The following is a 6,000-nucleotide window of genomic DNA, read 5'->3' as shown; positions in this document are numbered from 1 at the left end:
TGCCAAGAACGGATGCTTTCTGGAAAAGAGTTTCTCTCGAAAGAAGTAAGTGGGAGGAAAGTAGAACTCGATGAAGTACTACCTCTTGAGCGGGACAGTAGTGCAGCTCAGGAAGATATTCCTGTGATGCCTACACCAACTGAAGAGGAAAATAATGATGATGATCAAGGTACTTCGGATCAAGTTGCTACTGAACTTCGTAGGTCCACAAGGACACGTTCCGCACCAGAGTGGTACGGCAACCCTGTCCTGGAAATCATGTTGTTAGACAACGGTGAACCTTCGAACTATGAAGAAGCGATGGCGGGCCCAGATTCCAACAAATGGCTAGAAGCCATGAAATCCGAGATAGAATCCATGTATGAAAACAAAGTATGGACTTTGACTGACTTGCCCGATGATCGGCGAGCGATAGAAAACAAATGGATCTTCAAGAAGAAGACGGACGCGGATGGAAATGTCACCATCTATAAAGCTCGACTTGTCGCTAAGGGTTATCGACAAGTTCAAGGGATTGACTACGATGAGATTTTCTCTCCCGTAGCGAAGCTTAAGTCCGTCCGAATCATGTTAGCAATTGCCGCATACTATGATTATGAGATATGGCAGATGGACGTCAAAACGGCATTCCTTAACGGGCATCTTAAGGAAGAGTTGTATATGATACAACCAGAGGGTTTTGTCGATCCTAAGAATGCTAACAAAGTATGCAAGCTCCAGCGATCCATTTATGGGCTGGTGCAAGCATCTCGGAGTTGGAACATTCGCTTTGATGAAATGATCAAAGCGTTTGGGTTTATGCAGACTTATGGAGAAGCCTGCGTTTACAAGAAAGTGAGTGGGAGCTCTGTAGCATTTCTCATATTATATGTAGATGACATACTTTTGATGGAAATGATATAGAATTCTTGGACAGCATTAAGTCCTACTTGAATAAGTGTTTTTCAATGAAGGACCTTGGAGAAGCTGCTTATATATTAGGCATCAAGATCTATAGAAATAGATCGAGACGCCTCATAGGTCTTTCACAAAGCACATACCTTGATAAGATTTTGAAGAAGTTCAAAATGGATCAATCCAAGAAAGGGTTCTTGCCTGTATTGCAAGGTGTGAGATTGAGCTCGGCTCAATGCCCGACCACGGCAAAAGATATAGAAGAGATGAGTGTCATCCCCTATGCTTCAGCCATAGGATATATTATGTATGCCATGCTGTGTACCAGACCTGATGTAAACCTTGCCGTAAGTTTGGTAGGAAGGTACCAAAGTAATCCTGGCAAGGAACACTGGACAGCGGTCAAGAATATCCTGAAGTACCTGAGAAGGACAAAGGACATGTTTCTCGTTTATGGAGGTGACGAAGAGCTCATTGTAAAGGGTTACGTCGACGCTAGCTTCGACACAGATCTGGATGACTCTAAGTCACAAACCGGATACGTGTATATGTTGAATGGTGGAGCAGTAAGCTGGTGCAGCTGCAAGCAGAGCATCGTGGCGGGATCTACATGTGAAGCGGAGTACATGGCAGCCTCGGAGGCGGCGCATGAAGCTATTTGGGTGAAGGAGTTCATCACCGACCTAGGAGTCATACCCAATGCGTCGGGGCCGATCAAACTTTTCTGTGACAATACTGGAGCTATTGCCCTTGCGAAGGAGCCCAGATTTCACAAGAAGACCAGGCACATCAAGCGTCGTTTCAACTCCATCCGTGAAAATGTTCAAGATGGAGACATAGAAATTTGCAAAGTACATACGGATCTGAATGTCGCAGATCCGTTGACTAAACCTCTCTCGCGAGCGAAACATGATCAACACCAGAACTCTATGGGTGTTCGATTCATCACAATGTAACTAGATTATTGACTCTAGTGCAAGTGGGAGACTGTTGGAAATATGCCCTAGAGGCAATAATAAAAGTGTTATTATTATATTTCTTTGTTCATGATAATAGTCTTTTATTCATGCTATAACTGTATTATCCGGAAATCGTAATACACGTGTGAATACATAGACCACAATATGTCCCTAGTGAGCCTCTAGTTGACTAGCTCGTTGTGATCAACAGATAGTCATGGTTTCCTGGCTATGGACATTGGATGTCGTTGATAACGGGATCACATCATTAGGAGAATGATGTGATGGACAAGACCCAATCCTAAGCATAGCACAAAGGTCGGTTAGTTCATTTGCTAGAGCTTTTCCAATGTCAAGTATCTCTTCCTTAGACCATGAGATCGTGTAACTCCCGGATACCGTAGGAGTGCTTTGGGTGTACCAAACGTCACAACGTAACTGGGTGATTATAAAGGTGCGCTACAGGTATCTCCGAAAGTGTCTGTTGGGTTGACACGGATCGAGACTGGGATTTGTCACTCCGTATGACGGAGAGGTATCTCTGGGCCCACTCGGTAATGCATCATCATAATGAGCTCAAGGTGACCAAGTGTTTGGTCACGGGATCATGCATTACGGTACGAGTAAAGTGACTTGCCGGTAACGGGACTGAACAAGGTATTGGGATACCGATGATCGGGTCTCGGGCAAGTAACGTACCGATTGACAAAGGGAATTGTATACGGGGTTTGATCGAATCCTCGACATCGTGGTTCATCCGATGACATCATCGAGGAGCATGTGGGAGCCAACATGGGTATCGAGATCCCGCTGTTGGTTATTGACCGGAGAGTCTCGGTCATGTCTGCATGTCTCCCGAACCCGTAGGGTCTACACACTTAAGGTTCGGTGACGCTAGGGTTATCAGGAAGACAAGTATGTGATTACCGAATGTTGTTCGGAGTCCCGGATGAGATCCCGGACGTCACGAGGAGTCCCGGAATGGTCCGGAGGTAAAGTTTTATATATGGGAAGTTGTTAAACGGGCACCGGAAAGTTTCGGGGTCATACCGGTATTGTACCGGGACCACCGGAAAGGTTCCGGGGGTCCACCGGGAGGGACCACCCCTCCCGGGGGGGCACTTGGGCTGCGTAGGGATAGCAGCCAGCCCCTGGTGGGCTTGGCGCCCCCCCCTTTGGGCCCATGCGCCTAGGGTTGGGGGGGAAACCCTAAAGGGGGCGCACCCCCTTGCTTGGGGGGCAAGCCCCCCACCCTTTGGCCGCCGCCCCCCTCTAGGGTTTCCCCTAGAGGGCCGGCCCCCTTGCCCCTCTCCTCCTATATATAGAGGGGTGAGGGGAGGGCTGCAACACGACAACTCAAGGCGCAGCCCCTCCCCTCCCCAACACCTCTCCTCCTCCGTACGTGCTCGGCGAAGCTCTGTCGGAATACTGTTGCACCAACTGCACCACGCCGTCGTGCTGCCCTTGGAGCTGCCTTCCTCAACCTCTCCTTCCTCCTTGCTGGATCAAGACGGAGGAGATGTCAACCGTCCCGTACGTGTGTTGAACGCGGAGGTGCTGTCCGTTCAGCACTTGGTCATCGGTGATCCGAATCACGACGAGTACGACTCCATCATCACCATCCCCTTGAACGCTTCCGCACTCGATCTACAAGTGGTATGTAGATGCAAACTCTTCCCCTTGACTCGTTGCTTAGATGAACTCATAGATGGATCTTGGTGAAACCGTAGGAAAAATTTTAATTTTTTGCAACGTTCCCCAACAAATAGTTAGGGTCGTACTGAGCTGCAGCGGCTATCGCCTGCTGAGCTGCAGCGTGGCGACGAGCGGCCTCCGCTCTCCTCTCGTACTCATCTGCCTCCTCTCTGGTAATAGTATATCTTCCTTTTGCCTGATGATCAAAGAAGGCAGGAGTAGTGAGAGTAATATGGACAGCACGGCGTCTGTCAAAGATTAGTCGATACTGGAGAGGTGATTCATTTCTCTCAACAAACTAGTGGTGAACCATAGCATTAAAGTCTAGGTAAGCAGGTGGTAATTCAATATCATCTTCGCGTATGGCTACACCAAGAAAATTAGCTATGCGGGTTGCATAAATTCCTCCAAAGAAATCTTCATTAAATCTATTAAGATGCAACCTACGTGCAACAATGGTTCCCAAATTATAAGATTGGTCTCCTAACACAACACTCCTAAGAATATTGAGACCGGGGACACACATGTGACATGCCTCATCTTTACCATTGATGCATCTACCTATGAAGAGAGCAAAATAATGTATAGCAGGAAAGTGAATGCTCCCTATGGTAGCTTGTGTAATATCTCTAGATTCTCCCACAGTTATGCTAGCAAGAAAATCTCTAAATTCAGATTTGCGAGGATCCCTTATACAACCCCATTGTGAAAGTTTGCAAGCAGTAGTAAAATCCTCTAAGTCCATAGTATAAGAATTTTCATAGAGATCAAACATGACAGTTGGAGAATTACGTGAAGTTGAAAATTCAAACCTCCTCACAAAGGTACTGGTGAGGTTGAGATACTGGCTGCACTTCTCTTCCTCGAAGCTCACAAGATCAGCATTACGAAAATATGCGATGAATTCTTCCTTAATTCCTGCTCGATCCATAAAGTTCTTAGAAGGCCATTCACAAGGACGCGCTGGAGCGTCTCTTGGTGGCTCGTCATCAGCATCACACATTGCAAGCCTGGGTTCTTGCTTCCTTGAAGAACCACCTTGGAACATTTTCCTAAGCATATTTCTTCCTCTGAAAAATTCTGTAAATTTTTAGTAACTTCAAAATAAAAGTAATCCAAACTCAATAATATTGATAGCATCTACTCCTACAAGTGCCTAGGGCCTATATCATGCATCAAAACTACTTTTGACCATATAAATTTGACATGCAAGCTCAAGAACATGGTCACCTAAGCAGCAAAAATTTGCAATGAACAAAGCACTAGAACAAAAACTAATTGGACCAATGGAGGAGTCACAAACCAAGGAACAATCTCCCCAAGCAGTTTTGTGAGAGGTGCTTTGAGCAAGGAGATAGAAAATGGCAGCAAGATGAGCAAGAACTCGTGCTTGAGCTGGATATTCGTGTTTGTGGGAGGAAGAAGAAGTGAATGGGTGAAAGAATAAGTGGAGGAGGGCCACCGTGGGCCCACGAGGCAGGGGGACGCGCCCAGGGGGGTAGGGCGCGCCCTCCACCCTCGTGGGCAGGTGGTTGACCCCCCTAATGTGTTCTCAGTGCCAAATATTCTCAAATATTCTAGAAAAATCATATTTAAATTTCAGGGCATTTGGAGAACTTTTATTTTCGGGGTATTTTTATATTGCATGGATAATCAGATAATAGACAGAAAAATATTTATTTTTATTTTATTTAATATAAATAACAGAAAGTAAAAGTGGGGTACAGAAGGTTGTGCCTTCTAGTTTCATCCATCTCATGATCATCAAAAGGAATCCACTAACAAGGTTGATCAGGTCTTGTTAATGAACTCATTCCGAATAACATGGAACCGGAGAAATTTCGAATAACACTATGTTATCTCAACGGGGATATGCACATCCCCAATAATAATAATATCATATTTCTTCTTGACAGTAGGAAGAGGAAATTCAAAACCTCCAAATATAATCGATGGAATTTTTCCAATAGAGTTGATACTATGAACTTGAGGTTGTTTCCTCGGAAAGTGTATCGTATGCTCATTACCATTAACATGAAAAGTGACATTGCCTTTAGTGCAATCAATAACAGCCCCTGCAGTATTCAAAAAGGGTCTTCCAAGAATAATAGACATACTATCGTCCTCGGGAATATTAAGAATAACAAAGTCCGTTAAAAAAGCAACGTTTGCAACTACAACAGGCACATCCTCACAAATACCGACAGGTATAGCAGTTGATTTATCAGCCATTTGCAAATATATTTCAGTGGGTGTCAACTTATTCAAATCAAGTCTACGATATAAAGAGAGAGGCATAACACTAACGCCGGCTCCAAGATCACATAAAGCCATTTTAACATAATTTCTTTTAATGGAGCCTGGTATAGTTGGTACACCGGGATCTCCAAGTTTCTTTGGTATTCCACCCTTAAAAGTATAATTAGCAAGCATGGTGGAAATTTCAGCTTTC

The sequence above is a fragment of the Triticum aestivum genome, chromosome 4A, assembly GCF_018294505.1.
Source record: "Triticum aestivum cultivar Chinese Spring chromosome 4A, IWGSC CS RefSeq v2.1, whole genome shotgun sequence".
NCBI classification, from domain to species: Eukaryota; Viridiplantae; Streptophyta; class Magnoliopsida; order Poales; family Poaceae; genus Triticum; species Triticum aestivum.
This window is presented reverse-complemented; position numbering follows the sequence as displayed.